Raw genomic sequence first — 17,903 nt, 5'->3', positions numbered from 1 at the left:
TTTGTAACTCATTCATTCAGTTTATGTTCCAAAGACTAGAGAAACAGGAATTATCAAAATAGTTAACATGCTCAACTAACCTAAGTTATAACAATATCAAGAAAACACACACATAAAGCTTTTAGGTAATTGTAGGGCATTCGTATCTGTTCATTTAACCCGAAGGTCAGCCTAGCTTTTGATAACTACATATGCTTAAAATGGAGTGAAATCAATCACAATTTTTACATTGGAAATTTTGTACCGAAGGTGTTTTATCTTTTCTCCAATGAGAAGCTCCCACCTTTTTTTTTAAAGCAAAGCATTGTGGAATAGGAAGTGTTTTCTGGTGCCCTGAAGTCACATAAATTAAAAAAAAAAAAAAGTCTACCTTAGGGGCAATCCCATAAAGTTGTTGAATTGCTCAAGTCATGCATTTAAATAAGCAATTTATTTTACTCATTTAATGTTTCTACTTGGGGAATCATCGACCCGCCAGCTGCCTTGGCAAGGCTAATCTGGAAAGTCATCCAGGTTGCAGGACAGCAGTGAATGAAAATTCCTGACAATTCAGGAGAAAGGCGAATTCCAGGATGGAAAGGCTGTACTCCGGCCTCGAGGCTCAGTCACTTCCCGGACACTGCGTCCAGCACAAAGGGCCACGCCGACACCAGCGGCTGGGAGGCGTCCGCAGCGGAGTTCACATTAAAAGGCATCCTGGGGGTTCCGGTGGCAGAGGCGGTGCTCAACACGGATCCGCCTTTGCTGCCCGCCGGGGTCGGGCACCGGGACGCCCAGGAAGGCCCAGGGAGGCCCAGGGAGGCCCAGGGAGGCCCAGCGAGGCCCAGGGAGGCCCAGGGAGGCCCAGGGAGGCCCAGGGAGGCCGACGCGCGCCTCCGCCCCGCCGGGCATCCCGCGGAGGCCAGCGAGCCGCGGCGCCGAGCAGCCACGTGTGCCGGGCCCGCGCCCGGCGCCCCGCCCCCGGCGCCCGGCCCCGCCCCTCGGCCCCGCCCCTTCCCGGGCCGCGCACCCGCGCGCCCCGCCCGCGGGCGGAAGCGAGAGCGAGGCTGAACGCCTGACGTCAAGGCGACACCGCCAAACCTCGCCCAGAGTCAGGCGTGTAAAGCAGCCGGAGCGGCGGCGGCGGCAGCGGCAGGACCGCCGTGGCGCCGGGAGCAGCGAGGCGGAGGGAGCGCGGGGCGACCCCGGCTGCGAGGGCCCGGTGACAGCGTGAGAGGTGCGCACGGTGCACGCGTGGCCTCCGGAGGGTGGGCGGCCGGGCGCCGGCTGAGGGGAGCTGCCGGGCTGGGGTGCGGCGCGGGCCGGGCGGGGCGGCCAGGGGCCCCGGGGCGGCGCCGGCGACCCCCTCGGCGCGCGGCAGGTGGCTCGGGTCGGGGGGCGCCTCGCGACCGGCCGAGCGAGCCTGCTGCCCTGCCCAGGCCGGCGAGGACCGGCCACCGCCGCCGCGGGGGAACTGCGCGCTTTGCGGAAGGGGTCAAATGTCTGAAATATGGCGGAGGAAGTGAGAGCCCGAGGACCCCCCCCAGCACACACACACACACACACACACACGCCACACACACCGCCCGCTTCCCTCCCGCCGCCCGTTTCCCCGAAGGCTCGCTCCCCGCCAGGGCTCCCTCTCCCATGGGTGGGTGGAAGTTAGAACGGAAACCAGAAAGTTGTCGTTTTTGAACCCTCAAACTTCCCTCCCCAGCCCCGAGCCAGGGCAAGGAGCTTTCGGGGGACGGAGGGGAGGAACCACTCCCCGACGTCCGGCGGGCTCGAGCCTGACAGGGAAAAAGTTTGCCCGAAAACGGGAGCTGGCTCGCTCCATTTGTTGCGGGAAGTGGCAGGAGGAAGGCAGCGGAGGCAGCCCCACCTAGTCTGGCAGCGGCTGCCGTGCAGAGAGAAAACTGTTAAAGGGGCCTTTCCCTTCGTCAGCAAGAGGAAATCTCTCTGTAAGCGAGGGGGTGGGGGGAGAGAATCCAGGAAGTTTGTCCTCTTCTCTTTTTCGCTGTCTCGCTGTGTCTTGATCCTAAAGCCGATCGTGGATTTTATTGGAAACCACCTCGCCCCGCCCCCAGTGAACCGGGCCCTCCGGATTTGGGGGGGCGCGCTGGGGGGGGTTTGCCTTTTTGGAGAAAACGTCCTTGCGAGTTAGAGCAGATGGTTTGCTTCCCCTGCGCCCGTGTCCCTCCCACCCTCTTGAGGAGTTTAGAAACGTGTTTCGGCCCTGGAACTCCTGATTGGTATGAATAGAAGTAGTCTGCTATGGTAATGGAAAGTTAGCATTTTTGTTTTTTTTACAGAAAGTTGACGCTAAATGACCATTTTGATGTCTTTGAATTCATTCCGTCTAGTTGGATTTTTGTTTTGCTAGAAACAGAATACCTATTGAGTGCGTAGAAGAAAGATTCTAATTCATAAATTCATGGTTAAGCCCTGGGGGGGGGGGGCAGCTGTTCAGAATGCTCTTCCGGCTTGCTTAACCAGACCTTATCTAAGCAAGAATTAACTTACAGAAAAAGATGTTAGCCTACAGCCTTTTATCATTTTTGACTGACTCCTGAAATAGTCTTCCTTGAGTCATGCTAGAGTCATGGGTGGCTTTTCTAGGGGCGGAAGGGAGTGTTTAGATCATCCAGTCCCATCCGGCTGTGAGGAGGAAACTGAGGCCTGTGGTAGATAACACGATGAGTTAGTGGGTCTCCCAGCCCCGGTGGACAGCCTGGAGGGAGAGGCAGCCCTTCCCTGCGGAGTGGCCTACAGCCGGTGGTATTCCCCAGAAAAGGACCACCTTAGCCACCCTGCGGGAGAGACCCACTTAGGGACTTGCAGCACAAGATGTTGGGGAAATGCGTAGTCAAGAGGAGATAATTGTATTTAGAACCCTGAATGCGTTTCATCTCTGTAGTACCCTAAGTGTTCACTCACATTTTCTTGTTTGATGTCCCCACAAAATTGTAAAGCTCCTGTATCTGGGAAGCCCCAAAAGAAGGTCATTGAGTAGCCTGTTTGGTGTGAATGTACCTGGTGTCAAAACCCAGCCCAAGAGCCCAGTACCTGCGTGGTTTATTTGTAACATGTGTGGGACATGGCAGTCACTTCTGTCATCTCTCGGCCTCTCCCACCTACTTCCAGCCCCATGAAAGTCATCTCTTCCTTTCTGTGACACATATCACTTCCTGTTTTAGGTTAGCATTGTCTATTTTTGTTATCCTACTAAATAGGAAACTCCAGGGAGATGTGTGTTTGTCTTTTTGTGTGTCCCAGAACGCTGGGTTAGAGTGAGGGCAGGGGGTGATTGGGCCTTGGTTTCCTCTGTCCCCTTGGCCCCTGGTACTTTGCCTTGGTATATGGAAGTCTTTAGCATTTGAATTTCAGTGATAAGGAAGATGTTTGAAGAGAATGTAGTTGCACCTTGAAAAGTTACTTCCACATTGCCTTTGGAATCTTGCAAATTGATTTTCATTTTTTGTTCACAATAATCTTGTACAATAGAATTCCAGTACTTGCTCTATGGTAAAGAGCCACCTTGTCAAGGAAATTTAAATAAGTTAGAATGACTTAAAAAAAAAACTGGATCCATGTATGTAAATATATTGTTGTTTTTTTTATAAGGATATTTTCAATTGTATCTTATAATTAAAATCGGTAGAAGTGCTGTGCAGAGATAGTGTGGTAATTAATTATATGTTTTAATTGTAAAGGTTTGGGTGGAAATTTCATGTTCACATTCCTTTGCCTTTTGTGTAGGTACTTGTTAGATTTTGAGAAGTGAAATTAATATGTGAAATTGTAGCTCATAAAGAGAATTTAGCTGACTTTTACAAAGGTGTCTTTTGCTAAAAGTGTAAATAAACAATCTTATTGGACGTTAGGGAGTTCTTACTGGTTAGTTTGTGTCTGGATGAAGGGGAGGGTATTGATCTACCGGGTCTGGACGTTCTGGCACTAGCAGTAGTTTAGTATTTATGGATTGCATGTTCAGAAGTCATTACTGCACAACAGTGATGTCATGTTCACTCTAGAGAGAGATGATGGTGACCAATTCTAAATTTCCTAAGATTTCATAAAATTATAACTAAATATGTGTCTGGATTTTATTTTATTTTTAACTTTACTGTTATTTTTTGAGTGGACTCTAAGCTTTGAGATCAGGGTGAAGTTTTGACTGTTAACCTTTTCAAATTTAATTTCTTTTACAATCAGTTTGGAAACAGGTATTTTGATTAGTGCCGATGATTCATTGTAACATTACACAGACTTAAAATTCAGAGACCTCCATTTGTAGTGAACACTAACTTGCTATATATATTACCTGTTGCACTTTTTCAGCTCAGTTGAGCACTGGGTTGTAGTAAGATCAAACCCTGTAGTCACCGTTTTCATGAGTTCTTAGACTGCTTTCTAAAATCATAGCAAACAAAAGATACCACATTTTTCATACTGATATGCTGATCCTTAATTAAGTTGCTAAGTAAATGATGCCTAACACTCATTACATCAGCAATTTAGAAGGTTTCTTTCTCTTTTATTTTCCCCTTTGCATCATTAGAGGATCAAAATTTTTTTATATAGCTTTCCAAGGAATCAGCGTTGCTCTGCTTAACTGTTGTTTGATTATGTATGACACTTGAATACTAGAAATACATTCATTTCTAAAATAAGAAACTTAAATCTCTCTAACCTAAGAGTAATTATGTTCTGAATTTGAATTTTACATTAAACTTAATCCTGAAGTTTACTTTGATTATTAATGCTGTTTTATGCCTCTGCTCTTCTAGTTAACACTACTTTTGGTTTACACTGTGAAACCTGTTAAATGTGGTTCTTCTCTCCCTGCAAGGTGGTCCTTTCCAGTGATAGGGAAATAAAGATGTTAAGAGAACACCCATTACAAATATTATAGAACTTCCGTGAGTTTTCTGTAATTGCTCTAAAATGTATACTTTGAATGGATGTTTCTCTTTTACTTAAAACTTATTTAGCATATCATTGAGTAGCTATATTTTGAAAATATGCGGGTATCTGGTTGTGTTAGTAAATTACCATTGCCTGCTATTTTCTTGTTCTGCCTCTTAGAAACGGAAAAAAGATAACAGCAAACATTGTTTGTATATTTAATAGCAGTTTTTGATAGCTCCTGGAAGAAAATGGAAAACATTAGGTAAAATAAAATTCTAGTTATGTTTTCTAAATGTAAACTTCTTGCATTAGGTGTGTTTTTCAGAGTTACTAAATTAGTGGTTCTCAATTAATGAAACTTATAGAGTGTTGATTTTAAGGAAGGATTATAAACTTTTTGTTTAATCATGTCAAGTTAATGAACTTTTTATATCTTGACTTTTAAAGCTGCAGTGACCGTGTGGAATCCTAATACTGCACTGTGTTGCATATGTAAAGCTACTGTTGCTAGGATTTGTGACTTATCAGTAAACTTAGTAGCAAGTCTGAAACCTTGAAGTCCGTACTATGCAAATGAAAAGGGAGTTAGGGATGAATTAATGTTACATAATGTACATACTATTTCTCTCACCGTTGAAATTATTGAACTGGAGATCTTAATCTGAATCTATAAGATAGCAATTTTCACTGTTTATGTTTTTAGTTTTTTTATTAAAGTGTTATCCAGGCAAATATGTACTTCCCTTTATGAAGTTTTCCTACCTCTGCTTCCTCATTGAAAATGATGGCCTAGGGCCCAGTGCGGTAGCCTAGTGGCTAAAGTTCTTACCTTGCACACACCAAGTGGCCAGAGCTGAGGTGATCCGGAGCCAGGAGCTTCTTGCAGATCTCACATGGGTGCAGGATCCCAAGGCTTTGGGCAGTCCTCTGCTGCCTTCCCAGGCCACAGGCAGGAAGCTGGAAGGAGAGTGGAGCAGCTGGGACACAAGTCAGCACCCATATGGGATGCCAGGCTTGGTGAGGATTTAACCAGTTGAGCCATTGCACTAGGCCCCCCAGAGTAAACCTTAAAAGAATATGCGTTGTAGTGTTGTCTTTTGTTTGGTAAAGCTCTCATTCCCCTGGAACATTGCTTAAGAATCCATTAAATGAACTATGTATTATGAATTATGACAAAAAAGAATAAGAAGTTCTTCCCCTTTTCATTGCACTGATGTTCACACGTGTGGCACAGAAGCAGCAGTAGGTACAAGGTGACGCCTTGGAGAGTGCCTGTGTTCACTGCCATGTACTCAATTCAAATTCCACCCAAGGGCCCTTGATGAGGTAAAACCAATACATAAACCTTTACCTTGTACACAAGGCAGAAAGTAATGCTTTTAAAACATGTTGGATACATATCGAAGTATAATGATCGTCTCCAGTAATAGCTTCTGTGTGGTTGCATTTTCTCCCCAACTGCACCAGCCACATTTTTTCATGGCACACCATTTGTATTGGAAAGGATGCCTGACAAACTACAGTTACTCAGACCTGAGTATTTGGTTGGCATTCTCAGAAACACTGAGCCTGTTTCTTTAAGGTGACAGTCTAGTTCCTAAGCAAATTACAAGTTTGGAAGGCTGGTGTCAACCAATATGCTGTTGATAGTTCCCTGGTATTTTAAAGATGCTTGTGGTTGTATTAATGAACATTTTTTAGGAGGTAGTGATAATGGATGCCCATGTTTGTTTATGTTCTTATTCTGGAAAAGGTGGGAACTGACACCCATAGGTAAATGTGAGGTCCTGTTTTTCATGTTCTTGGAATTTCTTTATTATCATTTTAGGTTTAATTTCCTTGCAGTTTTTTTGTTTTGTTTGTTTGTTTGGGAGGGTCACAGTAATTGATAAGGTAATTTTTTTTTTAAATGTTGTTTGCTTATTTGAGAGAGAGGCCTCTCACCTACTGACTCACTCCCCAGGTGCCAGCCGTAGCTCAGCCAGGACTGGACCAGGCTCAAGTCTGGAGAAGCCTGGAATAGCGTGCAGATCTCCCATGCGGTACTGGATGCAAGGACTTGAACCATTTGATGTGTTGCCTGCCTTAATTAGGTGCTCAGAAACACTTCTGGAATGATCCTGTTTTTACCTTTGGGGAGAGTACTTTGTCATGTTTATTTACAAATGATTGTAGCAATCTTTGTTAAATAACATTATGAAACTTTGGTCACAAAGAAAGCTCCAGATGTGAAAGAATTTCTAAGCTAACCTATGTTTGGATCAGGTAGAAATTTAGTACCAGTTGTTTTTCAGAGGAATAATAAAATGGGTGTTTGTGGAGAAAGAATATTGAGCTTAAACATTACTGTTGGCAAGAACAGCGTTGACCTCAGAGGAAGAAGGGATGTGGAGAGGTTTAAAGAAGGAGTCAATTGAAAATGCTCGCTTTGAGGATTAAGCATTGCAGAATTCCTACTTGCGTGAGCTAATCCCACAATAAGGGGGAGTTTAATAGAAGGCTTTAGTGCTCCCTGTATTAAATAATTAACTAGTCAGCTGTTTTATTGGGTCTGAGCTGGAAAGCATACTGAGGTGTGTGTCCAGGACATCATATTAGTCACAAGGTTGCCACTGGCCATTGCTAGTGTAGGCTTTGATTGCTAGTTGCTGGGGAGAGGGGAATGCATGAAATTCCTTCCATTTTAGCTTTTTTTATATACTTGTGTTTGATTTCTTCCAGGAGCGTGTTATCTTCATTCTTGCAACAAAGAAAAGTAAAACAAGGCTTGCGAACTCATAGCACCTTGTTTATAGTAAAGTGATGGTGGTGATGATAGGCAATAAAGAGGTGAAAGAGCAGGAAACAAAAAGGCAAGGAGGGTGCGGATGATGAGGAAGAGGCTCTCACTGCAGCGAGCAGGCTCACCTCTCAGAAACACGCTTTATAGTTGGGGTTAAACACCAGTGATGGGTCTCACCTGCCAGGAGGGCCTGTGCAGAAGTACTTGTCATTATCTGTTGCCTAGAGATTATGATCTTAATGCTTATTACCAAGAATTTTGAACACTTGTGCATGGTTACTCCCCGGCAGACCCTTACAGACTTTTGTCTAAACCTGCAAGTCCCTGAAGAGGGCATGATTTCATCATCCTTGAAAGTTTTAGCTGATTCCTTTGGCCATGACACTGAATCTGAGAAGTTGTGCACCTTGCTAAGGAGGTGACTGGTATTTGATTTTGCCCTGTTGTCGGACTACATGTGGCTTAGTAGTGATCGTTGACTTGGGTGAATCAAGTTTCGGTGCTTTGGCTGGTACTAGCTGTGAAACCATGCACCAGTAAACTCCTCAGAGTCTTAATCAGTATCTAGGAAGAGTTTGACTAAATAGCTGTTAAGATCTGCTTGAGCTCTCTAATCTGTATTTGTGTAACACTGCCCTTGTTTAAGCCACAGCCATCTTGGTCTTAACTCCAGTAGGAGCTTTCCGACTTGTTTCAATTTTTTCCTTCATGTCAGTCTTTACGCAGAAGACAGTAACTTTTTAAGAAATATTTTATTTTTGTTGCAAAGTCAGATATACAGAGAGGAGGAGAGACAAAGAGAAAAATCTTCCGTCTGATGATTCACTCCCCAAGGGGCCGCAATAGTTGGAGCTGAGCCAATCCAAAACCAGGAGCCAGGAGCTTCGCCTAGGTCTCCCATGTGGGTGCAGGGTCCTAAGGCCTTGGGCTGTCCTCAACTGCTTTCCCAGGCCACAAGCAGGGAGCTGGGTGGGAAGCATGCTGTCAGGCTTAGAACCGGTGCTCATGTGGGATCCCAGTGCGTTCAAGGCAAGGACTTAAGCTGCTAGGCCACTGCACCTGACCCAACAATAACTTTTTAAAAATATAAATCAGCTTGTGTATACCCTCTGGTCCCAGTCTTCCCCCAGTGGCTTAAAATAAAAGCCAGTTCCTTTTCGTGGCCTGCAAAATCCAGTCTAATCCAGTTCATACTTATTTAACAGCTTTACCTCCTTTCCATTGTTACTAAGCTCTGAGCACACTGTACTGCTTTCTAATTTTTAAAATATTTTTTATTTTTAACATTGTTTACATAGTTGAGTACACACCCATGTGGGTCTCTGATTAGGGCAGGGAGGGTTGAGGTATGAAGGAAGGTGGGTGGGACAAATGTTTTAGTTCTTTTTTTTCTTTCCCTCCTGTGTCTGCAGAGGAAAGGAAGAGGTGGGATCCAGGACAGTCATTTAGGACACCTTAGAAGACCCTGATGTGGGGAAGAGTGTTCCAGCGTTGTTGCTAGAGTGGTTTTGATAGTTCTGAGAAGTTGTCAGCTTCATTGAACCAGGGTTAAAAACATCTTTCAAGATCTGTTGATTGACCAAGTTACCTTAGTACATCCACAGACCCAGGAACTTGCTGCAAAGCGTGGGCAGAATTGTCCAACCTTATCTACTTTACATCCTTTAACAAGGCTGTCCTAGATGAGCTAGCTGTGCTGCTCCCTTGTGCATCTGGACATGCTGTCCACCACACAGGCATCAGCGACTGAGGAGGCCCAGTCCTGATACATTCTCTCCAAGGTCAGACTACGCATCCTTTGATTTCCTCTGTGGCAGGGTTTGAGTCCAAGAATCTAATTGGAGAGCCCTCAAGAGACCTCCCCTGGGGTGACCTCAGACTTAACTCCTGTGTTCTCCAGCCAGTACAGGATCAGATTTGGTGTGTCACTTGCACCAGCCAGTGCATATACTGGTGGATGCAGCTGCCAAATCAGTTCTGCCCCCAGCCCCAACTCCTTTGACCCGACCAGTGCTGCAACCCAGCCCAGCCTAGCCCGCCACAGATCCTGTCTTCACAGACACCAACTGGTGCTGCAGCCTAGTCTAGGTGGCCTTCAATAACCCCCACCAGGCCTGCCCCCAATCCCATGTGGTATGGCCTAGCCCGGTCTGTCCCATATCCTTATCCATGGGTGCTGTGGTTTAGCTGAGCCTGACCCAGCGCTGCTTCTCATGGTAACCAACAAGAGGTGTAACCTAGCAGGGGAGTGCCCACAGTTCCTCTGCCATGGCTTGTACTTTCCAGGCGAACAGCAGTCCAGCCTTGCAAGACCTACATCCAGTCCCGGCACTTCCAAGCAGGCGTTGCAGCCTAACCCAGCCAGGCATGACCCTCAGCCATGGCTTTCGAGTGCTGATGATGCTACTTAAGGCACAACCCAGTTCTCCCACATGGGCAGGTGCCTCAGCCTGCCCTCTGGTTCCCTCCTTCTAAACTACCCAGCCTCAGTTACCTCGCCTACCTGTGAGTGTAGTGTCCCAACTGGTAGAAGCCTTAAAAGTCACTCCTCCCCTTTAAATGCCCTCAGTGGCCCCCATTCCAACACTTTCCCAGACCCCTTTTTCTGGACAATCTACAGCCCCACTAGTCCCCAGTGGCACACAGTGTGCCTGGGGGACAGGGCGGTGTGTCTCAGCACTGCATTCCCTAACTTTCCCGCATATCTTTTAGAAAGGGGAAAAGAAGAAAAAAAGGCAGCTATGTTGGCACACTGGCATAATTAACATAGATTTGGTGTTAGCCGGGCCCAGGATGCCCGGCATCTATTAGCCACTTTTCTCCCAGCACTTGCCTAGGTACCAGACAGTCTAGGCAGCTGTCTACTGGGGTTATACTTCCTGATGTTGACCCAACAAGCCCTTTACCAGTGCTTGCTTCTTGCTCAACATTAGATCTAATTGTTAGCATAATCAGTAATTATATTTGTCCATTTGCTTACATCTTTTTTCCTTCTAGCCAGTTTTTAGGAGGACAGGAATACTGTCATTTGCTACCACTAACTCAAATGGTTAAGTAATTGACACTTAGAAAAAATTTAATTGAAAGAAATATGTAAAGTTTGCAATATATGTCATTATCTGTTCTCATCATAAGCTACTTCAACGCTAATTTTTGAAATGCTATGTCTGTGTTCAACTATAATTCTTCGTTTCTTATTTAGGACATCTGTCCCTTGGGGACGAGTTCATCTTGACTACATATTATTGAGAGCTAATTATTCTCAGTTACTGTATATTAAGATTAAATTGAGTAATTATGTACAGATTTTCGTCATAGATACACAAAGTTAATATGAAATGTATATAACATTCAAAATATCCCAATGATTGATGAGTGCTTAGACAGTGAGAGGAAGAAATGGAAGATTTTAGTCTACCGGTTAGAAAAGACAATCAAAATGACGTATAATCTGCATCATGTGGAGAATTCTGTCCTCTCTTTGCCTTTCAAATTTAAAAAAATCATGGAAAATTTTCCGTATTGCTCATATATGTATTTTCCGAATGCTCATATATGTATTTTAAGGATTTAAAATCTTTTATGCAGTTTGTCTCCCAGTTGAGGTTTCTAAGAACTGAGACTGTAGAATGCGTGCAATAGTAAAGTGCGCCTCCAGGAGCAGGTGAGCAGTGTTAGAGTGTAGGACTAATGAAGTCTCGATTTAAAAACCCTTAATGCAAAGAAATACTTATGCTTGGATTTTAAAATTTCTTGTACAAAATTCAGTCTTTTTTATTCCATTTTCTATGAATTTTCTTCATCCTCCATAAGTATCGAAATAGGCTGCTTGGAAACTCAGAATTGATGACAGGAAGTTCCTGTCTGTTTTTCTGTATTCCATGTCCCCCTGTACTGTTTATGTAGCAGCCTAATTAATACTCAACTTTCAGTTTTCATTGCCTTTTTCCATTTTTTTGGTGCATGTATACTGGTGTTCAAGAATTTAAGCTTGTATGCATAAGATGGTTTCTGGATACTGAGTTCTCTGGTAGAGTTGCCAAGACAAATATTCAGAAGCTACCTTTAAAAAAGAAAAAGTACTTACTGACCTAGTAATTATGCAAGTAAGTAATTATGTGCTATTCATATGTGAAAGCCATATGTAAGCGTTTAAATGGCTTCTAGTGAAGTGTGGCATGCCTTTTATTTTCCCAAGTGGCCTTATTTTACTGGATACTAATCACATCTTTGAATAAAGATTTTATATTATAAAATGAAGAACTGTTTGTCAAAAAATAGTATTATATAGCAGTTAGCTACACAAGTTAATATGGCTAGATAAGTTGCTGGTGTTAACTGTTTAGATCTTTGTTAAAGGGACGAGCATTTGACCTGGTGGTTGATGCTGATTGAGAAGCTGGAAACTAAAGGTACTTGGCAGTTTCATCCTTGGGAATATCAGGATGTGATATCTGATCCAGGCTGCTGCTCCGCCTGTCTGCTAAACAGGCAAGCAGAGTTGAGGTCCCTGCCACCCACAGGGAAACCCTAATGGAGCTCCCTTTTTCTGGTTTCAGCCCAGTTCCAGCTGTTGGCAGGCATTTGGGGAGTGAATCAGCAGATGGAAGCACATATCTGCTCAAACCCCCACGGACCTCCTGCTCTGGGTTCAAATACACTTCAGAAAAGTCATATTATGCTAGACATTGAATCTTAGTTAAGAGGTTAATTGTAAAATTAATTTATCTTCTAGCACAAAAACACCCCATTTCTGACTTTTTTCTTTTTAAGATTTATTTTATTTTTATTGCAAAATCAGATATACAGACAGGTGGAGAGACAGAGGGGAAGATCTTCCATCCAACAATTCACTCCCCAAGTGACCGCAAAGGCTGGAGCTGCGCTGAAGCTCGGAGCCAGGAACTTCCTCCACGTCTCCCACATGGGTGCAGGGTCCCAAGGCTTTGGGCTGTACTCGACCACTTTCCCAGGCCACAAACCAGGGAACTGGATGGGAAGCGGGGCCACCGAGATTAGAACTGGTGCCCATATGGGATCCTGGAGCGTTCAAGGCATGGACTTTAGCAGCTAGGCCACTGCACCAGACCCACTTCTGACTTCTTGCACCTCTGCCCCAAAAGCTCATAATTTGTACTTAGTATATTTGCTTGAACCATTTGCAGACAAACCTTTTCCTAACTAATGATGATATATCTTTGATGTGGCTGTTTAGTTCAGCAAACACTTGAATGTCTTTGGTAGCATTAAGTTCTGGAAATAGAAACCCATCTTGGATAGCCACTTTTTCCCCAGTAAAGACTATCCTTTTGGAGGCTAGTGCTGTCACATGACAGGATAATCCTCAGCCTATGGCACTGGCATGCTATTTGGATGTGTCCCAGCTGCTCTACTTCTAATTCAGCTCCCTGTGTAAAGCTTGGGAAAGCAGTGGAGGGTAGCTCAGGTCCATGTACCCCTGAACCCGTGTGGAAGACATGGAAAAAGCTCCTGGCTCCTAGCGTCGGACCAGCCCTGTACCAGCCCTTTTAGGTGTTTCGGAGGGATGAACCAGTAGATAGAGGCTCTTCTTGTCTTCTCTCTAACTGCCTTTCAAATAAAAATAAAATCTTTAATTAGGAAAAAAGCATCCTTCTGGAAGCGATATCTCTTTCTGTGACATCATTGGCAGTTGACTTGAGTTACTGAAGACTCTGGTCTAGAGCTCTGAGGAGCAATACAGGCCCTCCTTCTCTGTGTTCAATTAGGTAAAGTCTGTTTGCAGGCCAAAAGATAGAGATAAATGCTTTCTAGTAGACCTTGGTCTTTCTTTGCTATGGGATATAGGTGTTGGGATCTTAGGAGGAAAAGTATTAGAATTTTTTAGAGGGCTCAGTGTAGTAGCCTAATGGCTAAAGTCCTTGCCTTGCACGTGCCAGGATCCCATATGGGTCCGGTTCGTGTCCTGGCTGTTCCACTTCCCATCTAGCTCTCTGCCTGTGTCCTAGAAAGGCAGTGGAGGTTGGCCCTGAATCTAAAAATAAACAACATTGAATGTGTTGACTAAGTAATGTTCTTGGTATTTCAAGTTTTGAAAGAATGTTGTAAAAATGAATGAGACTAACTAGTCCAAAACCAAAATGGTTGTTTTTGACAGCCAGTCTGTAGCATTCATTCACTTAGGTCATCCTCAGAAATTCTCGTCATGTCTTTTGGCTTGGTTTCTTGGCATCTGTTATGTAGATATTTTAATTCACCTGTAAAGCTATTAGATAGAAGTGCTAGATATTTGAAGTATTGCATAGCGGAGGTATTCACATGTTCCCAAAGTCAAAACCCTAATTGGAAACTGTACTCTTTCCCTTTGAATATCTGAATCTGAATTGCTGTCCGAGTATTCTCAACGCAGCACTCAACTACAAGTAGCAATTAGTATTTTAAGTTGGTATTTGAGCTAAAACTCATTTTCTTTGCAACTAATAGGCAAAATCTATCCTTCTGTGTCTCTTCCAGACACTCATCTGTAGAGCAGATGTTGGCAGATTCTTTCTGGACAAGGCCAGAAAAATCATTTTAGGCTTTGCTGATGCCCAGTGTTGTAATTTACCACAGTCTCTGTCATAGCAGTTCTGCTCTGCCATTGCAGCCTGGAGGCAGCCATGGACAGTACGTAATGAACAAGGCTGTAAATAGGCATGGCTGCATTCCAGTAAGATTATTATCATAGCTTCATAGCTATGTTCCAGAAAAACTATTTATGAACAAAAAAACAAACTTGGATCTGCTGGCTTGAGCTGTGATTTGCCAACCCGCTGTAGGTTAATAAACTGACAAATAAGTGTCTCCTGTATTCGAAGACCTGAGTTAAAAGTGCTGCTTATGTAGCATTGAGTATTATACCTAGGTTCTGTTCCATGAGGTATCTAAACTTTAACCTTTTTAATGAACCTCAGGATACCCAAAGCAGTTTGTTGGGGGGAAAGTCTTTGTGTATCTGCTGTAATCTGTTCATGCATGTGAGGAGCCTGGTTTGTGGGCTAAAACACAGCTTGTAACACCAGTGTCCACGTATCCGAGCACCAGTCTGGGATCTTGGGTTCAGCTCCAGCTCCAGCTTCCTGCCAGTTCTCACGGAAAGGCACTGGAGGAGTGAACAAGCACATTGAACTCTGTTTTCCCTTCTCTCTCATTTAGACCTGCAAATAAATCTTTAAAAAAAATCGTGAAACTATAAGCAGGCGCATGTTCAGTTTGAAGTGATGAGTTAGCATCCTTTTAAAAATAGGGAGCCTAAGATGTGTGCATCAGATATCTACATTGGCAGTACATAATAATCGCTTAGTGTCCGTGGAGTGGTGTTAGCCAAAGCTGAAATTATCAGTTGTTCTGGCTACCCTTATGTCCGTTTCAGCAGGGGTTTTTTTTGTTTGTTAAGATTTTTTTTTTTTTTTAAAGATTTATTTTTATTATTTTTTATTGGAAAGGTGGATATACAGAGAGGAGATACAGAGAGGAAGATCTTCCGTCCGATGATTCACTCCCCAAGTGAGCCGCAACGGGTCGATACTATGCCGATCCGAAGCCAGGAGCCTCTTCCGGGTCTCCCACGCGGGTGCAGGTTCCCAAAGCCTTGGGCCGTCCTCGGCTGCTTTCCCAGGCCACAGGCAGGGAGCTGGAAGGGAAGCGGGGCTGCCGGGACTAGAACCGGCGCCCATATGGGATCCCGGGCGTGCAAGGCGAGGACTTAACCACTTGCGCCACCGCGCCGGGCCCGATTTATTTATTTTTATTGGAAAGGCAGATGTACAGAGAGGAGGAGAGACAGGATGGAAGATCTTCCTCTCTGTATATCTGCCTTTCCAATAAATAAATAAATCTTTAAAAAAAAATGCCCAGTGTTATTTACCAAGTCAAAACCAGTACTGAGATTTTGACTATAGACTGACCTGCTGGTTTTGGTTCCTATTCCGCTTTGCCCTGGTATCCAGTCATACTGTGCTTTCTGCCATAGTCTTAATTATGTTCCATGACATAACAGCCTTTTATGTCATTGCTCTCACTTTTTTTGGTATGTTTTTTTCTAATTGGAATACTGTAACATCTTTGATTTGGCAATTTCAGTCTTTTTTAAAAGTGTATTGAATATTGAGTCACTAGGTGTGTGCTTGTTGGGTGGGTGTGTTGAGAGCATGTGGCCTTTTATTTAAGTTTCTCACACATTCTTGATGTTCAATTGAAAACTCAGGGGTGCACTTGGGGATTTATTTGTATGATATGTATCTTTAGAAAGCAATACTTAAAACTTTTTACTAACAAATGCATAATATTTTAAGTAATTTATGCTTTATTTGTTATTTATTGGCTGTAGTGAAGTCTGAGGAAACCTGAAAATTCTGTCTGAATTATCTTTAGAGTTGGTTAGAGATTGTTTCTAGAATGTCTAGGATAGTCTGTGACTGATCATTCCTTTGGTAGAACTGGCTTTTGTGTGCTTGTCGTATAAATTACAAAACTCATCCGTAGGTTTTTGAGGATAAAGTGACAAAAATTCTTACAGAATTTATCTGCAGTTAAGCCTTAGGATGTAAGTTGTTTTGGGACATACACATATACTGTGATGTGCATATGATTCTGGTTTTTGGTGTTTTTTGTAACAAAATCAACAATTTAAAATATCAATACATTATACCAAAGAGGTATTAAAGAATCAGCTCACTCTGTTTTTTTAAAAAGATTTATTTTATTTTTATTTGAAGGGCAGAGTTGCAGAGAGAAGAGGAGACAAGATATTTTGGTTCACTCCCAAAATGGCCACAACGGCTAGAGCCAAGCCAATCCAAAACCAGGAGTTTCTTCAGGGTCTTTTTTGTGGGTACAGGGTCCTAAGGACTGATGCCTTTCACTGCTGCTTCCTCAAGCCATAAGCTGAATAGGAGCAGCTGGGAAAAGAACCAGTTCCTGTGTGGATTGCAGACACTGCATACAGAGGTTTAACTTACTACACTACACATTGTGTGTGTGGGGGGGAGGGGGGTTCTGTTTTGTAATGGCTAAATTTTAACTTAACTTTAGAGGAGACCCTAAAATAATGTGGAGTACACAGTCTTCTAGGCTATAAAGCCCACTAAAGCAGAGTTATATTTTTTCCCTCACATTTGTCAGATTCCTACCTCTGTCCTAATTAAAATGAACATCCCTTATTTGCTCATTGAAATTTAGGTGTATTATAAATTTATGTTTCCATTTTATATTTGATTCCTCTATACTTCTTCCTAATTGAGAAATAGGAAGGATCCTTGTAAGATAGTGGAGCGAGTGGAGTTGATTCTGAAGATTCTAAGATAGGGACCTGTGCTGTGGCTTAGCCAGTAAGCTGATGCCTCTGGCACCTGCATTCCATATGAGCGCTGGGTCATGTCCCAGCTGTTCTGTTTGTAACCCTGCTCCCCGCAGGTGTGCCTGGGAAAAACAGCAAAAAGATGGGCCAAGTCCTGAGCTCTGGATATCTGGCTTTGGACTAGTCCAGTTCCAGCCATTCCAGCTTTTGAGGGAATAAGCCAGTGGGTGGAAGATCTCTTTTTTTTTTTTCTCTGTTCCTCCTGTTACTCTGTCCTTCAAATAACCAAATCTTTTAAAAAAATAAGTGAGAAACTAGAGGATTCCAAGATAGAATGGATCAAACTTGGTAAAGAAGAAAAAAGAAAAAAAAAAGTCAATGACAACTCCTTAGATGTTTTAAGTTTTCAGATTCCCAAAACAGCTAGATAGATAAGATTAGCAAATCAACCTTCACTGCCTGTTTATTACGTACTATTTTACGTGTCACAAATTACTTTATTTAAATCTGGAAAACAGGCGGAGTAGATACTGTTACTCCCATTTCCAGATGATGCCCTGAAGCACAGAGGCTAAAATGGCCTGACCAAGATCACTCATGTAACATGGAGTGGAACTGGAACTACAGAAAATACTCCAAACCATTACATTATTTTCCTCTCTTATTTTCTCAATTTAAAATGTAGCAAAGTATGGCCTTTTAAAAATCAGATTCTAAGATAAATAGCAAATAGTTATCTCAATCATGTGTGCAAGACAAAAAGATTTTGGGGCATGTATGCATGCCTATACGATTATTGCTAGATGTAATGAGATGAAAAAACATGACAGAGAATTCTCGAACAGAGGGAAATTCTATACAGATCCGTCATTTGGAAGGAGTTGATGGAACCTAAAAAAGTGATCTTCAGCCCAC

At 43.4% G+C, this 17,903-nt stretch overlaps 1 protein-coding gene across 1 annotated transcript in view; it reads left to right on the top strand.

The window, feature by feature from the left end:
• The first annotated feature begins 1,120 nt into the window (after positions 1–1,120).
• RAP1B (RAP1B, member of RAS oncogene family) overlaps positions 1,121–17,903 on the top strand; it is a 40,919-nt gene continuing 24,136 nt past the window's right edge. The window contains exon 1 of the mRNA XM_040982042.1: positions 1,121–1,216. The gene's annotated coding sequence lies outside the window, so the exon portion shown is untranslated. The remainder of the gene's footprint in view (positions 1,217–17,903) is intronic.

This window comes from Ochotona curzoniae, unplaced genomic scaffold, assembly GCF_017591425.1.
Source record: "Ochotona curzoniae isolate NIBS_2020 unplaced genomic scaffold, NIBS_Ocur_1.0 contig_1014, whole genome shotgun sequence".
In the NCBI taxonomy this organism is placed as follows: Eukaryota; Metazoa; Chordata; class Mammalia; order Lagomorpha; family Ochotonidae; genus Ochotona; species Ochotona curzoniae.
Note: the sequence above shows the minus strand (reverse complement) of the source record. Positions and strands in the feature narration are given on the sequence as shown.